The sequence below is a fragment of the Balaenoptera borealis genome, assembly GCF_965194805.1.
Source record: "Balaenoptera borealis genome assembly, chromosome: 2".
In the NCBI taxonomy this organism is placed as follows: Eukaryota; Metazoa; Chordata; class Mammalia; order Artiodactyla; family Balaenopteridae; genus Balaenoptera; species Balaenoptera borealis.
The window spans coordinates 104,967,424-104,987,495 of NC_138867.1; the positions used below are offsets into that span (position 1 = coordinate 104,967,424).

The 20,072-nt window shown below is 38.3% G+C and overlaps 1 protein-coding gene across 1 annotated transcript in view; it reads right to left on the reverse strand.

Moving 5' to 3' along the window:
- Positions 1-18,934, reverse strand: part of ZNF608 (zinc finger protein 608) — a 120,795-nt gene extending 101,861 nt beyond the window's left edge. The window contains exon 1 of the mRNA XM_082379605.1: positions 1,434-18,934. The gene's annotated coding sequence lies outside the window, so the exon portion shown is untranslated. The remainder of the gene's footprint in view (positions 1-1,433) is intronic.
- Between the last annotated feature and the right edge of the window lie 1,138 nt (positions 18,935-20,072).

A 20,072-nucleotide genomic window follows, 5' to 3' on the forward strand; every position in this document is an offset into this window, starting at 1 on the left:
AAAATCCGCTGTCGTTCAAGCCGATCAGTCATGTGGTAATTCGATAATTAGAGTCAAAAAAAGATTTTTTTTTTAAGGCGACCTTTTTCAGGACAGTTTTTCCCGTTTATAGTCGCAGCAAACGGTGCGTCTCCTTTTTATTTATTTTCCTCTCCTCCTTCTCCTCCCTCACCCACCCCCCTCCTGTGTTTAGTCAGATGGCCCCGGAGCTTGGCTTAGTATTTTTAATTAGCTGGCGTTTGGAAGCTAAAAGCAGTAATGAATTGTTGATGGATTGGAAGTGGAGAGTCGCTTTGCTGGAAATGTCGGGGCTGGGGGAGGGGGATGGGCGAGTTAGCAACAACCAACCACCTAAAAGGAGCGATTTTGTTACAGTGCAAGCCTTTCACATCACGTGAGGATCAAGGGCTCAATTGGTTGTCGTGAGAACAAAAATGGTGACAAGCGTATCAAGAAAATACTGATCTGGTCTTTAAAAAAAAGCTGAAGGTCTCTCCCCTCCCCCTGCACACACTCTCCCCCCCCGCCGCCTCCCCCCACCCCCGCCCTTGCAGTGGGAGCAGCTACAAGTTATGAATGTGAAACATTTCTCGCAGATCTAGGCTCTCGGAAGTTCGGAAGGAGTGAAATGTAATGAGTACAAGAGCAAAGCAGATGTTTTAAAGAAACACCTTATAAACCTTTCCTCAGCTTATCTCCAATTTGTCGTCTTTGCCAAGGGGCCAGGCATAGGGACGACTAGGCGAGGGGGGGAGGGCACCTCCACGCTACTTGGATTTTAGGGACCCCCCCCCATGTCTTAAACAAAGAAAAACATTTTGCTAGCTCCCAATCCAGGTCCTGTAATAAACACACCATTGTTACTATTTGCGGGTTTGTTTGGGTTGGGTGGGGCATTTTTTCCCCTTAATGGTGTTTTTGCTGCTTGCTTTTTTAAGGAGGTGGAAAATGGTAATTATAACCATTACAGGTAATGGGTGACTATTCCCTTGTTTAATATTAAATTATTGGGCACTAGATGTGACAAGAGACAGAAATCGGCTTGTTCTGCCCTTGCCCCCATTTTCCTGGTTCAGTTTGGAAGAGGGTCCTGCCCAGCTAGGATAGGAGAGGGAGGGGTGAGGTGCGCTAGAGAATGGACACTGCAGATCAAGATTTGTAACTGTGTCACTTTTTTTCTCCTTGGGTTAGAGCCCCAAAGGTAGTTTACTCTAAGTTACCCCGAGTGCCCAGTCAAGCTTAATTTGTGTGAAGAAGTTACAAATGCTTCACCCTCCACTGAATAAAAATTCACCCTTCTTGGATTGTTGTTCTCAATGCAAAAGCCAAACCCTGTAACTAGTTCCTCATTTCAATGCATAAAACTCGCACATTCCCCTGCATGAAGTCCCCGCTAAGTGCTATATAGAGACACACCACGCAACCGTACTTACGGTCTGTATTGGATCGAGTTGACCTTTTCCTTCTAACTGCATTGAATGTGTTTGGTTGCAGCCGCTTTATTTTGGAAATTATAATCTCTTCAACAAATTTATTATTAAAGAAGATGGACCATCAAATGTCACAGACCGGCCTGTGTATTTTTCATAAAAACAAAAATTCAAATTAAAAAAAAAAGAAAAGAAAAATTCCCCTGGTGCACACACACAACAAGCTTGTTCTGCAACACTGAAATCAGGACTGAAACACAACACACACACAGGGGGAGTGGAGCAAAAGGAGCTCTCAGCCTCTATACCTGAAAGGGACTTTTCTTTGTTCCCATTGCCCTTTCTCATCGGGCCAATCAGAGAGCAGCTTTTATGAAACTGGGCTCTCTCATTGGCTAGCTGCTTTCTCTTGGCTACTGTAGGGGGTTGAGATATACACACGTATAAAACACACACTGAGAGCGGGTGGGGGTCCGGTGGGGGGCGGTTGTGGAGACAAAGCGTTTTATTTTCCAACCAGATTGGGGTTGAGGAACCTCCTGCAGTAAGATGAAAAAAAAAAAAAAAATGGTGCGCCCGTTTCAATTACTACATCATTCACATAAAACACTTATTTATTAAAACAAATCTCAAACAGGCTGCGAGGAGAGGATGTCGGTAAATATAAGTTTGATTGTGTTATCTTGGGGGAAATAATGTATGTGATCGCTCGGTGGCAGAGGGAAGCCAAATGAGCCACTAGCGCGTGGCGAGGAGAAAAGGGAGGCTGGCTGTGTGGAAATGACTGCGAGCGTTTTGCCGGCTTCCCTTCCGTGTTGCAAGGACTCGGCAGCGCGAACTCCCGGGACTGATTTTCTGTATTGCACCTTCTGGCTTTCAACCCTCCTCCCGCCACTTTGCCCTTCTTTCAATGTTTTTTTTTTTTTTTTTTTCCTTGTGTCTCTCATTTTACTCGCTGATTAAATAAGAAAAATCGATCTGGGGGTGAAGGCGGTGGTGGGGAAACAAGTAACCCTTTTGTTCCCAGGCTTCTGGTCCACAAGCAATGAAGTGTGAAAGCTGGCAACCATTTAACCACCACTACGTGAAAGGTTCTTCCCTGGAATTAGTAACAAAGCTTTTCCACCTGGTCCTAGGCAGCTCCAAAAAAATTTAAAAAAAAATTTTTAATGAGGTCCCGGCCAACCATGTTAACACTTCGGGCCAGTCTCATTTTTTAAAAAATCGATTTGTGGGAGATAAATATACTAGGAAGATTAACCCGTTAAACAGTCCCAGTACCGTTTTTAAGCCGAGGGATTGTCAGAGTTCCCCTTCCCCAAATATTTAACCCTCTCTTGGGGAGAGCCGGTGTCAAAGTCCTCTGAACGCAACACCGTGCAATCCACCAAGAACACAAAAATATTTTAGAATGTATTGTAGGACAAATGCCAGCAACCAAGTTAATGGGACTCTGAGGTCACAGGACGAGAGGTTAATATGAAATAACAAGTTTAACAATAACAAGTATTGTACTGTAACCGCTAATATACTTAAGCTAATGTATTTATATAAAGACTTTAAAGCACTTTTAGTTTTAATTTTTATTGTTATTTTCCATCACTTTTAGGAGCTGTAATATGGAAATTTTAAAGTCAAAGGGTGCACTGAATTTAACTGAAAGCGTCATGATCTGAAGTGTTAAAGATGCAGCACTACCGGGTTTGTAATTTCCACATGACAATCGCAATTTAAGAATGTGTCTTAACTGAGTCAAATGGACATATAAAGTGAATTAGAGCTAGCAGAAGATTGCTTATGATGTAAATATTCAGTGATGACTTTGTGGATCAATAAAAATATTTATGTCACATGTTTTAAGTAATGTCTATTGACTCGTGTTTGAGCTTTCGATGTATTTAGTTCATTTTTTTTTAAATGCCAATTAGTTGTTTCACTACCCAAGATGAACTCGATTTGATGCTAAAATAGTAATAAACAGCAGTTTCCATCCTTTGCTGGGGTACATAAACTAGAGGAATGCAATCTATAATAGTCCTTAGATCTGCCTAAATAGATTTATTTTCAAAGCAAAGCTGTACATTAACAAATAGGGCAGAGAAGATAATCTGATACCCACTTATCGTCTATTTTAACTTTCATATTTGTTTTATACTTTTGAACGTACAGATTTTACAATCTGTGTGTGTCCCACTGCTAACAGAACATGCACGTTGATTTTTAACTTTTCTTCTTTTAGAAGAGTGGCTCCTCAAAGGACCAGATCACTCAGACACTTCCTATGTCCCTGGAGTATTTCCATCTTTGGAAGCCCATGGCTACCCTGTACAGTCAGCTTGGAAAAATCAATAATTAGCTTTTAAAACAACTGGACTTGAAAAAGCATAGAAAATAAGACCTGCTGAAGTTCATAAAGGGTAGAAGCAACTCCTCCAACACACTCCCTTGGTAAAAGCAAATCACAGGCTCTGCAGCATAGATTTAGTGTAACTAAAACCAAAGTTTAGGCTTCCTAATACTCAAATAATCTGATCTAACCCTAACTTCAATACCTAACCCTAATTCTTCAACCTTTTTAATAAACCCCACCTGGTTAAAGATAAAGGCTTATGCCAAATTCAATCACATATTTAACCCAAACCATTTTTGATAAATTCAAGCATTTTCCTTCCATTCCAACATCTCCACACTCCCTTCGCACCCCGCCCCCACCTCCTGCCCTCCAAGTTCTGCCTAGAGACTTGAATCAACCAGAGTTGTTCTGCTGGCTTTGTGTGTGTTTGTTTTGTTTTGTTTGACAAAGGGGCCAATCAAGAGACACCAGAGGGCTATCAGCTAATTGATGAATGAAACTAAGATAATTAACTACCGGCTTAGAAAATCAGAGCTACTCCCCTCACAAAATTGGGAAGTTCTACCATATTTTAGAGAAGAAAATTTTATCTGCTTCTCTTATCAAGATGATAGGGAACATACTAGTCTGCGTACTGATATCCACACGCATATAGCTGATAATACCAGTACACTATTGTATAACATGTATACTTTGTAATTTTACATCTTAGTGCGTGTCTACTCAGAGATGATGCAGAGGGGAGGAGCTGTCTGGAAAGGAGTCTAGGAGGAAAGAAGAGGTGGGAGGAGCAGAAAGATAGTGTAAAAGGAGCAGTTAAAGAGTGCTATCCCATCTCCAATAACCACCACCACCAGCTGTGCCGCTCCTACTGCTTCCATTACTAGGTGATCAGAAGATCCTGGCACAAGACTTTTCCTCCTTTTTAAGGGCAAAGAGCTCAATGCTGAGGCCAGGGGCTTCAGGCAGTAACACAGGAAAACACAGTGGTCTTTCTTGGGTGCCTATTTCCTCTGATTTGTGCTATATCATAAAAGGATCAGAAATAATTTCTTGGATTTTTGTTTATTTGGAAGGCAGTCTATACGTGGGTCTAACTTTTCTAAATCTATGCCAACTTTGACACTAGAGAGTTACTCAAGACCAAGGGGGGAAAGTGGAAAGCAAAGTTATTAAAAAAAAAAAAAAAAAAAACCTACCTGGGAATGGACTTATGAGAAAATAAACTTAATTTAGACATAATGAGAAACTTTCTGGCTGCCCAGGAAGATTGTGGAGAAAGGGTCTTATCTGTCTGGGCTTGGTTATGAACAGACCTGCCTCAAGGCTGTGGGCAAGTGACCTGGTTTCTAGGGAATATGGAATTGGTGATTTATTAAGACACCCGCACAAACACTAGATGTTCTTCACTTTACTTAGGGATAACATCCTAACTTGCTACCGAGGAAAGGTCTTTTAGAGAAAACTCTGTCTTTTCACACATGCTTCCTAAATCCAATTCAAGTTTCTGTATTATTAACAATATCCATCTCTAAACAACTGTCCCCAAAAAGAGATAAGCAGTGTTCTCAGTGAAACATTTGACGTTTTTGCAATATCCTGAAATATCACTGGACCAAAAAAGAGTGCCAAGAAGCAGATGTCTAGTGGAGAGAGAAGACCTGGCACAGAAACATTTTATTTCATCCCCATGGGAATGGGGGAAGTACTTAGGGAAGCAAGACACGGATGGTATTCACCCTGCCATGGAAGACTCCTCATGAGAGACTCATGGACATTCTGATATACATTTTGTGAATACAGACATTCACACACACTGTAAAACACAGCTGTGTTAACTCTTCAGGTCATTTCTATGCTCTATTAGTTCACCTTCAATTTAAACTCCTCAGCGTTAAACAAAGGGACTCTACATCCAAGGGAGGGAGAATGATATCTATCTTCCAAACCTTTATAACACGGTTTTGCTTAAACAAATTGAAATGATATAAAGCAAATTTTCCATGCTCTGAGACTCACGACTACAATGAATTTTAATAGTAAAGAACTGTAAAGTTAAAGGAGGAGTTTCTCCCTATATGTGTTGGTATTTCCCCATTCCTTCTCCCAAACCTCAACCTGAAAAGAATCCAAAAGGAAAAGCAGCAAATCTTGTCCCTTTTATGCCATACAGTCCTAGGGAACCCAGCAAAATATTGCAAAGCAGCACATTCTTCTAAAGGAAAACATCTGTATACTGCTCACATTGAGAGAACTGTGATGTAGGTCAGTGTTAAGTATCTGAAATCTTACCTCTGCTTGCCCGGTCTTTCTGGTGTGGTGTGCGCTACTATATCTGAACGGGTGCCCAAGCAAGGTCTGCAGATCAGTTAGCAAGGGAAGGCAATTTACATCGCATGTAATGAAACCATTTCTGGAAAAGGATTTTTCTTTTATGCCAGTGGAGATCGGGTGCATAAAGAAGATCAAAACACAAGTTACATTTTTTTAAAACTACTTATTGGAGATTGCTGTTGCTGGTTTTATTACAATATGTATTTTACAGATTTAGGTAATAGCCCTGATTTTTCAAATCGACCTCTGTTTAGACACGTTTCACTTTGGGCTGTTTCTTGTCTGCAAAATTACAGTCATTTGCACGTTATTACAGTGGGTAGGAGACAGATTGTATTTAGCATTGGGTGGGGGAAGGGTTATTATGGGAAGTGATCTGCTACGGTCAGCACATAATTTCAGCCTGAAGAAAATTGCTTCTGAATGGCTGGTCTGTTAGCTAGCCAAGGAATGGTCACTGGGAGAAACTGAAAAATACTTCTGCTTAATCTGCATTATAGAATTATTCTCATTTCCAGAAAGATGGTTTGTGGAAAAAATGATTGTAAAACTAAGTTTAAAAATGTGGAGGTGAAATGTTGTCAATGCTCTATTTGAATCTAAAACAACTACAACAAAATACAAACCACCAAGCAGGAGAGGGCCAAAAGGCAGCAGGGTACAGCCGTGTTCTACTCCATCTTTCCTCCTTGCCTCCCCTTTTCTGCTCCCCCTTTGGTTGTTTTCAAAAATCTCTATGACTTAATGACAGTGGATTTTTATGTATGTGTAAACATTTGTGAGAGTAACACCAAATACATTGATAAATGTATCTCTTGCTTTCATACGTATATGACTACATGAAAAAGATTTCCTAACATAGCTTCTTTTTGGAGGGTAGCAGAATCCCCTTAATTGTGAGAGTATTTCATACGCTTTTGGCGTGAGAATTTAAGGACTTTCCCCACACTTTACAAACTACATTGTATTTGTGCGTACTTCACAAAGCTGACAGATTAATAAAGCAAGGATGAAAGCGTATCAGAAACTGTAGCCCCTGTCTAATTTATAATTTAAATCAAACCCTTATGAATCGCCTAGGAAGTCTTCACATACTTGGTTAGAAAAAAATCAGGAGACAGGTTTATTTTAAAGAAAAATAAAAGAGTACAATTATACTCAGCTCCTTGGCTGCTGAGTATCACTTTCGTTGTGAACAACTGTGCCTCTTTTGTTTTCAAAACAAGCTTTCCTAAAGGATGAATCACTACAATCATTTGGAGAATATGCAATAAACAACAGAAAGCCAGAAAGTTGTTTTGCTATTTTCTCAACAGAGCATTTCCGTCCCATCCTCAGCTCAGCTGAGCCTCCAGTCCACCAGCCAATCATCATTATGGAAATATGGTTCCCAGCCTCCTGATTGGCTGATTCCTGGGCCAGTATGTTAAGGTTTCTTCAGCTCAATGAACACTGCATACCAGCCTGCTCTGGGGACCCTCTTCTTCCAAAACTATTTTAATCACCTTTCTTTTCTTTCCTCCGTCTTTTTTCAAGATTCTTAAAATCATCCAGGGAAGAACCTTGTATTCTTTTTAAACACTTTGAAAGCGTAATGATCATATTGGGGATCTGCTAAGAATGGAATTTAATGTCCAGGGACATTTCTTCTAACCGTATTTTAATGCTTTCTATTTATTTGGGTTCTCATGGTGTTCCCTTGGATTTTAGAGGAATTCCCACACAAGTTAAATGAACAAACTGTTCTAACACATGCTTTAATTTTTTTTTCTGAAACATTACCTGTCCCAACTAGAATTTTTTTCTCTGAGATTTTTAAAATTTAAAACATGAAATTAAAACACTTAATACTGAAAAGTAATCGAGTCAAACAATTTTTAGGAGCAAAGGAGACAATGTATTTTCCTTCATAATTAAGGCATCTTATCTATAATTTTTTTAATTGTTCAATATTTTACATTGTTATCCCCCAAAACCCACAAATGTCTTAAGGATGCACAACTTTTTCAAACTTGAAAGAGGTCTGTAATTTAAGATAGTGAATAATAACGGGAAATATATGTGCGACTTACCATGTTCCAGAAATTCTTCTTAATTCTTCGTATGTATTGATTCATTTAATCTTCATAACAGCCCCATGAGATATCATCATCAGATGAGGAGACTGAGACAGAGAAAAGATAAGGAGTGCTTTCAAGTAACAAAGCCAAATCTTGGTGGAGCCAAGATTTAATGTAGGACGCCTGGCCCGAGTCTGGTTGCTTAACCACTGCACTTGACTGCCACCCACACATGGTTCCAGACAACAGTTCCACCCATTTGGTTGAGCATAGAAACATTAGCAGGTGACTGGTGACTTCTCTTCCTGAAAGAATAATGAATTCAACTGCTTTTCAATCAAAGAAAAGCCACTGTGTCTTCTTTCCACCAGAGATTAATACTATGCCAAGCAGAAGATGTGGCACCTAAGACTCAGGATTAAAAAAAAGAAAATCAGTTTCTTGTTATTATGCAACTGAAATGTTTTAAACATTAAAAAAAAATTACAACAATGGGTAGCAGAGTGAGGTTAAAAATGACATAAGACTGGTCATTTTTGAGACTGGTGATGTATACATTGGAATCATAATACTATTCTTTATGTAATACACACATATATACTTGGAAATTTCTATATTAAAAGTGTAAGATGAAAAGCTACTAGGTCTTTGAGAAGGAAGAGCTATTCAGAAACACAATTTATTCCTTGGCTTTGGAACATTTTTGGCATTAACCTAATAGGGTAAAATTCTCTCAAATGACAATACTGTGTATACAAACAAGCAGGAGCAGATTATACTGGCTTCCTACCATTTGTTTACTCAGGTTTTTGTTTGTTTATTTGTTTTAGGTCAAATTCACTCCCTGGGCTATATATGGTAAAAATCTGTAATGTTCTACTTATATTTTCAACATCCACTATTTGAACACTTTGTAACTTTCTATATAAACTATTTCAATCAAAAAGGAAAAAAATCAATCCCACATAGGAATATATTCAATAGAAATTAAGAAATGAAGATTCAACATTTCATCGCAGGTATATTATACACTGGGGGAAAGAAAAAATTATTTGGTAATTTAGATTTCTTCAGGGCATGTTTTCTGTCTTATTCAAAGAAAAAGAGTTGTAGAAATGAAACCAACAGTTCAGATACAGAATTAAATTCTTTAAAATAGTAACATACAGTGAAAGACACTATATAATATAAGCAACACTGAAAAGAATTAGACTAAATGAAGAGAAAAATGTTTAATCTTTACACAAAGAAGGCTATGACACTGAGATTAAAAAGAGCATTGAAGAAGATGAAATCATGGTAACTGTTACTATTCTTAACAAATAGGATATAATTTTGTGAAATAATGAGATTACAACACAAGGAGTCACTGATAAAACTGTTATAGCAGAAAATGGATAAATCATTAAATATAATGAGATTTAACTATCATTGTGAGAGAAACGATATGTAATTAGAAAAAGGAATAGAATTTAAAAAGAAAGCAATGTTTCTCTCTGCGGTTCTACATTACTAAAAGTCTAGTGATAAAAGAGGAAAGTACTTCTGAGTCTATAAATAAATTATGGACACAATTATCATTAATTATAATAACAATAGTCCTCTAAAATCCAAACTCATGACCTGGCAACCTTTCATTTTACTTAACAAACACCTGTATAGCACTTACTCTGTGAAAGGCACTAAGCTAAGCATTTTATAAATATTAACTCATTTCCTGAGATTAAGTTTGAGATATTCATTCAACCTCTATTGTGTTATACAGGTTCACAGAAAATACAAAAAGGAATAAGACATCATCTCTGATCTAGAGATGCTTCAAAGTTCATAGTTGAGGTAAGACACTTGCCAAACTCCAGAGAGGATTTAATTTATGATAGTCAGTAAAAAAGTATTACTTTGGGGAAGAAGAAGAGCTAACATTACCTAAAGAGTCAGTACAGACTCTAGGAAAGAAGTAGGTGAAATTGTTATCCCACATTAGGATGCAGCTGGAGGAAGGTCATGCCAAGAAGAGGAAACACAGCGAACACAGGTATAGAGGCAAAAAAGAAGAGAACAGCAGTGTTAGTTCAGCTTACCTAGATCACAGGGACCCTGAAGGGGAGGAATGGCTGTCAGATGTGGGTTGAAGTCTTATTGTAATAGGGCCATTATGAATCTGCAGAGAGGTGTTTTGGTGTGGGAACTATGGAAGCTGACATCCAGCTCATGCTCTGTTCACCAAGCTATGTGCTCTGGCTCTGTGCTGTGTCAGCCTAAGAAAGGGCAGCCTTTTATAATGTATAAAAGGGTGCTCTCAGCCAGACTGGACTGGAGGATGGTCTTTATCCCCTGTGATGAGAAGTCTGAGTTTATCACAAGGCAATGAGTGGCCTAGCTTTAGTAGGCCTATGGAAAACTCTTAAATCTCTTATAAGTTAATTTACAGTCATATATATATATATATATATAAAGAGAAGGTAGTCAGAAAAGTCCAGAAGGTAGTAAATGAATCATATCATCCACGATGCCTGGCAGAGTTCTTGGAAATTGTAATTTTCAAAATATGTTTTTTAAATTAATGAACTTATATTGAACTTCTAAATGTGAGAAGAGTAGAAAGGATTCCCAGAAAACGTAGGGGATCATAATGGTTAACAAGCAGCTCAAGGTGTATTGAGATAATATTCAAGCCAACAAGTAAATTCAGTGGACAAATGATAACAATAAACATGTAGTAAACCAACTCCGAACTTAGAAACTCTCAACTTAGAAAGTACAATTTCTACAAGAATACTCTACAGCCAAATTAAATAAACTAACCAGAACAGGGAGAGGTCTTTGTGAATGTAAACCTGTTGAAAGATAGGTCTTTATGAGTGAAAACATGTTGATTGAAGCAAAAAATGTCAACAAACAGAACACAGGGTCAAAAATGGTCTCCCTGGGGAACACCAACATCTAAATTTGGGGCAGAAAATACAACTGCTTGAATGATGAATGAGTGAGCAGAGAGAATAAAAAGAAAAGCAAAAAACCAACAGGGAAGGGATACTTCTGCGAAGGAGACAGTGATCAACAATTCAAAATGCATCGGGAAAATCAAGTAAGTGTAAGACTGAAAAGCCTCCATTGGTTTTTACTTAGAGAAGACATTGTAGAAAGACTTAGTGATCGTAGAAAGAGCAACATAAGCAAAATGGTAGCAAAAACCAATGGGTTCAGGATGGAAACAGAGGGGAGCAAATTAAGAGATCAAATGAAGCCTACTCTTCTTAGAAGCTTGCTGTTGAAAGGGAATAGAGAGGGTAGTTTGAAGAGGGTCTGGGAGAAGACTTTTATTGTTGTTGTTAATATGAAACAGCCTTCAACATCCGTTTTGAGAGAAAGGAATCAGTAGAGAGAGGAGTTGAAGTTTTAGAGGTTAATTGATGAACACAGATCTGAGCTGAGAAAGGAGGGAAAGGGAAGGAGAGACCATTCAGCTGTGTCTGCCGCAGGACCATTCCATCATGAACAAGTATTTCTAGCACAGAAAACCCAAAGTGGAGAGAGTTAAGTGGAGACTCAGGGAGCTGCTTGAACAAGGAGACTGCCCCTCATGCAGCAGGATCATAAGGACCTCAGTGGAACTCAGAACAGTCTTAGCAGGCAATGAAGTGAAATAGCTAATATGAATAGAGACCCAGATAATCAGAATTTTTTATTCAGACACCTAGAGCTCTTAATAATTCAGTATATCCTGTAACTTTCTGGGAAGCTGATGAGTTAAGGAAAAAGAAACTTGGGATATTAGAACAGATTTATCTGGCCAAAGTATAAAAATTTTAATGAGTGTATTGTATTAAATTAGTCTCTCCCTTTCTTAACAGGGTTTAGACGATAAAAATAAGACGGAACTTTCCATTTCAACTTTACATCCCACTGGGTCATATGTGTCTAAGGTAAAAGGCTTCTGTATTTACAGCTATTTGTAAACCCAAAGTGAAGGTTTGTCATTGATCCACATTTGAGGCACCTGCCTCAATATAAAACGTAGCTGACCCCATTAAAATCTCACTAGTTTATTTTACATTGTTATTTTATTCCTTTACTTAAATATCATTTATCAAACACCAAACTATATTCCAGACACTGTGCTAGACTTAATACAAAAAAGAACTTTATTGGTTCATTCTTGAAAAGGACCCATTTTTTATACTTTACTTGCAAATTTTTTTTAAAAGTTGTATGGTCACTTAGGGATGAACGTAATTCTACAAAGTGATTAACCTTTGCACTCTAGAAACAAGAAACTAATTAATGAACTCCCTGCATCCCTTAGCTGAGGCATAGGTCAGTATCAGAAAACAGGGCTCAGGATGTCCAGTTCCAGCAGCAAGGTTGTCAAAACCACAGGTAACACCAGGTCACAAACAAAACTTCCAAGATGAGATGGTTTCAAGAAGAAAAGAAAACAAAAATAATCTGCAACCTCAGCAGCCATCTCAGAAAATTTATTTAAATTCAATAGAATAAATAGTGAGTAAGAAAGAGGAAAGTTCCTAGGATGATAAATATCATTTTGCTGCCAACAGAATCAAACTATATACTAAAGATGATTATACAAAATATTCTAAAAATATTTCCCAAAACATTCAAAGATGTTCTAATGGAAAAAATAATTAGAAGTTGTATATCATTCACAAGAGGAGTCAGAAAAGATTTATGGAAGTCATGAAATATTGGAGCTCTGGAAAAAATATTATAAAAAGGAAAAAATGTAGGCACTGGATATGCATGTAATATCTGATAAGTCTTAAAACTATTAAATGAATTAGCAGTGGAAAAACAGGTTACCTAGCACTTCTCAGACCTTTAAATATATATTGTCTATTTGGAAAAGTTTACCATATAATTAGTGTCTGACTAAAAAAAAACAATTTTATTGAGATATAATTTATGTACCATAAGATTTACCCATTTTAAGTGTACAATTCAATGAATTTTAGTACATTTACAGAAATTTGCAACCATCACCACATCTAATTTTAGAATATCCCCATCTCCCTAAAACCTTGTGCCTATTTACTGTCACTAATAGGGTTTTTAATAATAATTTTGGAAACAACATTTAATGTTTTGGTACTCTACAAAAATGGTATTCACATAAAAGTTATGACTGGAAAATGAGTTTGATATTTCAATATGACCATCACCATTTAAAATATGTACATTTTGAAAACATCTGGATAATCCTTTACAGAAGTTGGTATGAGAGGTTCAAGACATGATAAAGCAAAATCTTGATGTATATTTCATAAAAATTATCACAGTTATCTTTTTTGAGTTACTCAGCTCTGAATTCATCCTTTTTGCCCACTTGGTAAAAGTGGATCTGAGCCTTTTAAATAGTTTTCCTTGCCAGCTGGCACAATGTTAAACTTTGTTAGTAGATGGCACTAGAGAGACATTGCAGAAGGGAAGGGTTTTGTATCCTGGTTCTAGCATATTCACTCACCAGGCTCCTGCAGCATAACACTGCTCCTGCAGTATATGGTGACCAGCAACCTCCCTTGGCACCCCGGTGGCCAGCACCATTGCTAAACACCTCTTGTGAGATAATTCCCTGTGTACAGATTTCACCAACACTCTAGGGGGCAGATTTCCTGCAAGTTCTGCTGGCATGGCCCTGCAAAGACTTCTCCGCCATTCAATGAACCAAGGCCATGTGGTCTCCAAAAGGTCTGGATCTCAGTTCTGGGTGTGAGGGAACAGAGAACACTTCCTTGGGTGCTTTATCTCAGCACTAGGGATAGTGGTTGTACTATATTGTATTATTTCTGATATTATATTACATATTATATCTTTTATTCTTACATTTTTTTAAAGTTCTCTTAACTTCTTACTAGCCAGTCCCTCATTACTACAATCCCCTGCTATACTTAATAATTATTTATATTAAACTTTCCCTGCTCAAATTACTATTTGGTTCCTCTCCCTGATTAGATGAAGACTGATATAAAAATACACTGTGAGCCAGAGATACCTGCTTTTTAAAAAATCTTTATAATCATTCCTTTATCAAAAGACAGTTTCTCTTTAACATCCACTTACTATAGACCAATAAGTGTATCTAATATCTAGAAAGCTATGGCTAAATTTAGGAAGAGAATCTATAGTAATTTTGAAAGGAAAAAGAAAATCATGAGACTCCCTTGGTGGCACAGTGGTTAAGAATGTGCCTGCCAATGCAGGGGACATGGGTTCAAGCCCTGGTCTGGGAAGATCTCACATGCCGTGGAGCAACTAAGCCCATGCACCACAACTACTGAGCCCGCGTGCCACAACTACTGAAGCCCACGCGCCTAGATCCTGTGCTCTCAACAGGAGAAGCCACTGCAATGAGAAGCCCGCGCACCCCAGTGAAGAGAAGCCCCTGCTTGCCGCAAACTAGAGAAAGCCGGCGCACAGCAACAAAGACCCAGTGCAGCCAAAAAACTTTTTAAATTAATTAATTAATTATTTTAAAAAATCACAATGCTGAGTTGTGGTAGACCAAACACTGGACCAGAACTGAAGTGACCTGAGAATCTACTGATAATTTCAGCCACTGTTCTAATTACAGCTATGTAGCCAACAACCCCCACATTTAGTGGCTTAAAATAACAACCAGTTTTATATATTTCATGATTTTGAGGGTCAGTAATAAGGGCAGGTCTTGCTGACGAATCTTCCTCTTCTGTGTGGTGTCGACAGAGGCCACTTGGTGGTACTCAGTCAGAGCATGGGCTATTCTAGAGAGTCCAAGAGAGCTTCACTCACATTTCTGGCACCTTGGAGAGGTGCCTGAAGGTCTGAGCTCAGCTGGGACTGTCAATCAAAACACCTACACATGGGCATTCCAACCTGGTAGGCTCACAATGGTCAAACTCTTTACACGGCTCCTCAGGGCTCCAAGAGTGAGTCCTAGTGAATGAGGTGATAGCCGCCTGGCCTTTTAGGATCCAACCTTGGAAGGCACTCAGGTCACTTCCCTGGTTCTGAGGGGTTTCCTGGGAGCTTTGCAGTGCCAAAACCAGGACTGTCCTGGGAAACCCTAGTGCCATACTGTATCAGTGCCAGTGGTCACAGGCCCACCCAGATTCCAGGGGAAGGAACAGAGACTCCACCACTACGGCGGTCTGTGAGAGAGTGTCAAAGAATTGAAACTATGTTTTTATAAACACCCAGCCAGTTAATCTCTCTGAGACTCAATTTCCTTATTTAAAAGAAATAAGAGGTCTATAGAAGCAGTTTCTAAGCCTTGATCCAGCTCTAAACCTTGGTTCTATCAACAGGAGACAGAAAAGACATCAAGAACTATTGTTAGGCTGTAACAAACTCACTGTTTGTGCATTTTGCTTGGAAATAGATTACTGTATTCAAAGAGACCCTCACATCATTTTTGGGGGATTTATTTATTAAATTTCACAATTGTGTGGGTCTTTTAAAAATGAATCTTGCTCAGCAAACCTGAAACTCCTTTAACTAGTAGACTTTTATTTGTTTTCAGTTCTAAGAATTTTTCTTGATTATATTCTTTCTTCCATTATCTGTCTTCTACCTATCTGGAAGTCTGAGTGAATACTTACTAAAACTTCTGGGTATATCTTCTGTGTTTCTTAACTATTTTCTCATACTTTCCATGTTTCTGTCTGTATTAGCTTACTAGGACTGCCATAATCAAATACCACAGACAGGATGACTTAAACTACAGAAATTTATTTTCTCACAATTCTGGAGATTAGAAGTCCAAGATCAAGGTCTCTCTCCTTGGCTTGCAGATGGCTGCCTTCTTGCTGTGTCCTCACATGGCCTTTCCTCTGTCGGCATGCATCCCTGGTATGTCTTTTTGTGTGTCCAAATTTCTTCTTGTTATAAGGACGCCAGTCAGGCTAGGGCCCACCCATATAACCTAATATAACCTTAATTACCTCTTTAAAGGCCCTATCTCCAAACATAGCTACATTCTGAGGTACTAGGGGTTAGGATTTCAACACATGAATTTGGAGGAAACACAATTCCGCCCATCACATTGTCATTATGACCTGCATTCTGGTAGAGACAGTGGGCTCAGTTTCCCTGTGCACTGACTGGATCATAGCAAATCCATTCTGCTACTTCTATCAAGGATTTTTATTTCAATAATTATAATATTTTATTGATGTATAGTTGATTTATAATATTGTATTTATTTCAGGTGTACAGCATAGTGATTCAGTATTTTTGCAGATTATACTCCATTATAGGTTATAATATAATGGCTATAATTTCCTGTGCTATACAATATATTGTTGTTGCTTATCTATTTTATACATAGTAGTTTGTATCTCTTAATCCCATATCCCTAATTTGTCCCTCCCCTCTTTAATAATCATAATTTTTATTTCTGAAAATTTTAATGTTTCTGTTTCACATCAGCCTATTCTTTCACGAATATTCTCTTGAATATTTCACCATAATAATTTTTTTTCTAGTTTAAATACACAATTCTATTATTTGAGACTTTTCCTCAGGACTTAATTCTTCTGCTTCCTGAATTTTAAGCCTATTTTTCAAAATGTTTTCCTTCAAATATCTGGTGCTATCTCACCATCTGGGGAGGAAGAGTATACTCCTGGCTTATATTCTGGGTTGGGAGCTCCTCTGGGCATCTGTAAGCTACCTGAGGTGCCACCGCCAGTGCACACCTGTAAGGACTCCCACTTCAGAGATCCTTATTCAAGGTTTTATTCTAATAGCAAACACTACATAAAAGGAAAGGACAGCAGTCGAATCCAGCATATATTTCCCCACCTCAATAGACTTTGTGTTACATGGGGTTCCTCTCCAATTTGAACTCACATGCTAGAGGCCTTTGCTTCAGTTTCTTACTTTGTTTCAAAAGCAAGTAGGGCAATAATCTGAAAGTAGAAAACCTTTGTTTCCTGCTGTTCAGTTGATGTGGCAAAGGAGTGAGGAGTTGGACCCTGTAGTACAGCTTTTTCAAATGTGGCTTCTCAGGTGCCCTGAGAATTATACTGGGACCCCCTATTGAACTTTATACATGGTAGGTCATTATTGGGATTACTGATATCACCTTTGTAGTAGCTTTCTTCTATCCACTGTTTTCTATCTTACAGGAATTTCTCAAAATATATGGACCTCTCATGGTGACCCATGTTGTTTTGCAGTCCTCTTAAAAGATGATTTTCTATCATTTCAGTGGAGTTTAGGGTGTAAGGGGAATTACATAGTGTGTTTAGACCACTATATTGATATAACCCCTGCTGAGTTTTAATATGAAGAAATAAAAGTAATCATGCTCATCTTAAAAAGTTAAAAAAAAAAAAAGGATAGAATACATAGTATATAAAGTAAAAATGCATAAGCTTCCTGTCACTCTCCTAGTAACCACTTTCCCTTCTCTGGTAGAAACTTCTCCCAGTAGTTTAGTAGGTGCCTTTCCATAACTTTCTCCCATGCATTTACAAGTACGTACATGATATGTAGAGTTTTTCTCCTGCTAAACCTGGAATTGCACTATTACAACTTTTCTGCAATTACTTTTTCACTTAAAAATAAATGATAAACATCTTCTCAGCTCAGTACCTATAAATGATCTCATTCTTTTTATGGCTGCATAATATCTTTAGGATGGAAATACTGTCATTTATTATGTCAGTTCTCCAACTGATGAATTGCATGGACTGAATATTTATGTCCTCCCCCACCCAAATTCATATGTTGAAATCCTAATGCCCAATGTGATAGTATTTGGAGATGGGATTTTTGGGAGGTGCTTAGGTCAGGAGGGGGAAGCCCTCATGAATGGGATTAGTGCCCTTATAAGAGACCCCCAAAGAGCCAGCTTGCCCCTTCTGCCATGTGAGGTTACATTAAGAAGATGGCCATCATCAAGGAAGTGCTTCACTGAGGAAGTGGGCTCTCACCACTGGTGACACCTTGATCTTGGATTATTAGTCTCCAGAACAGCAGAATATGAATTTCTCTTGTTTACAAGCCGCCCAGTCTATAATATTTTGTTATAGAAGCCTGAACAGACTGAATGGATATTTAGGTTGTTTTCAAAAAAGCTTATGGTTTGATATCAACACCTCAAAGAGTTATTAAGTTATTATACAAGTCAGGAGTATCAAGTAACATTTTATATCCCTACAGAAACTATTCTTAAACCACTAGTAAATATGGAAAATGGAGGCTATTCCAGAAAAAGTCATTTAGTTGTCTCTTTTATGCTTAGGATTCAAATTATGAGACAGAAAAAACTAAGTAACAGTGGCCATGGTTGAGCATGAAAGCAAACGTCTCATCAAATATTTGCTTTACATGGGTCATCTGAAGTTCTATCAACTCTGAGCACATTGCCTTAAACTGCTGAAAATTCAAAAATAGTTGTGCTACTGCTCTGCTTATTGTTCCTTATTCATTCCACATCAGCTTACTTCTGTGAGATGTTTTATCCTAATATTTATTTAAGCGCTCTCTGTGTGCCAGGCATTGTACTAAACCTTTAACCAGAGTATTTCATTTAACCCATAACCAACCCAGAAAAGTAAATTTATTAGCTGTGTGATCTTGTGCAAGTAATATAACTTCTTTGAGCTTTGGCTTCCTTGTAAATAGAAAAAGGACCATACTCTAGTATTAAATAAGTTAACACACATCAATTGAGCTTTTACTATGTGCCAGACATCCTAACTCAGGCAGAGTTACTTGCAGGATTAAATGAAATAACGAGTGTAACATAATACTTGGTATAAAACAGGCATTCAAATGGTAACTCCTATTATTGTAGCTAGAAAGACACCAAGCTTGAATTTGAACCCAACACTATATGAGTCCAAAACCAACTGCCCCCCCCTTTTTCTTGTGAGGCCATGCTATCCTCCTAAAACCAACATCATATGACTGTACCTGTAATCCACTGTTCTTTTCACTGGTTTCCGTAATCCAAGCCATACAATTATTCCAAGGTTAAAAAGTTAAGTCTAAACTCACCATGGTTTCTAGTCCAAATAATTTTTTTTTAAATTTTATTTATTTATTTCTTTATTTATTTCTTTATTTATTTATGGCTGTGTTGGGTCTTCGTTTCTGTGCGAGCGAGGGCTTTCTCTAGTTGAGGCAAGCGGGGGCCACTCTTCATCGCGGTGCGCGGGCCTCTCACTATCGCGGCCTCTCTTGTTGCGGAGCACAGGCTCCAGACGCGCAGGCACAGCAACTCTGGCTCATGGGCCCAGTCGCTCCGTGGCATATGGGATCTTCCCAGACCAGGGCTCGAACCCGTGTCCCCTGCATTGGCAGGCAGATTCTCAACGACTGCGCCACCTGGGAAGCCCTAGTCCAAATAATTTTTTACTTCTGTGATTTCACTACTTCTCTGCACTGTGTACTACATGATCTAGTTTTCCATAGTTCGTCATATATTTTTTCTATAGTTCCTTCTTAAATGTACCTTGTGTTTCGAGACTTCAAGTGGACAGATGGTACTTTCTACTTCTTTTATGTGTTTTATAGGGTTTAAGCTGTGACTAGACATGTAGTCGATTGCACAATATACAAATGAAATCTGATTTTACAAAATTTGCAAACCAAAAGAAACGGGAGGACAACTACTGTGACACATGGATTCACTAGTGAAAGAGGTGAGGGAAGGAAGGGTGAAGAAGGGGCAAAATTTTAAAACATCTAGGCTTTCTGAAGTTGAAAGAGATTAACATCAATGCCCTTGGTGTTACAGTAGTAAAACTGTGAAGGTGAGTGAAAGTCAGCAAGAGTAAACAGCTAACCTAACATAACAGATCGTTCAGGGTTGTAAACAGATGAACTTCACAGTTCAAATGGTAAGCATCTTTCTCTGCTTCCCATAAGCAGCAATGCTACCCATTC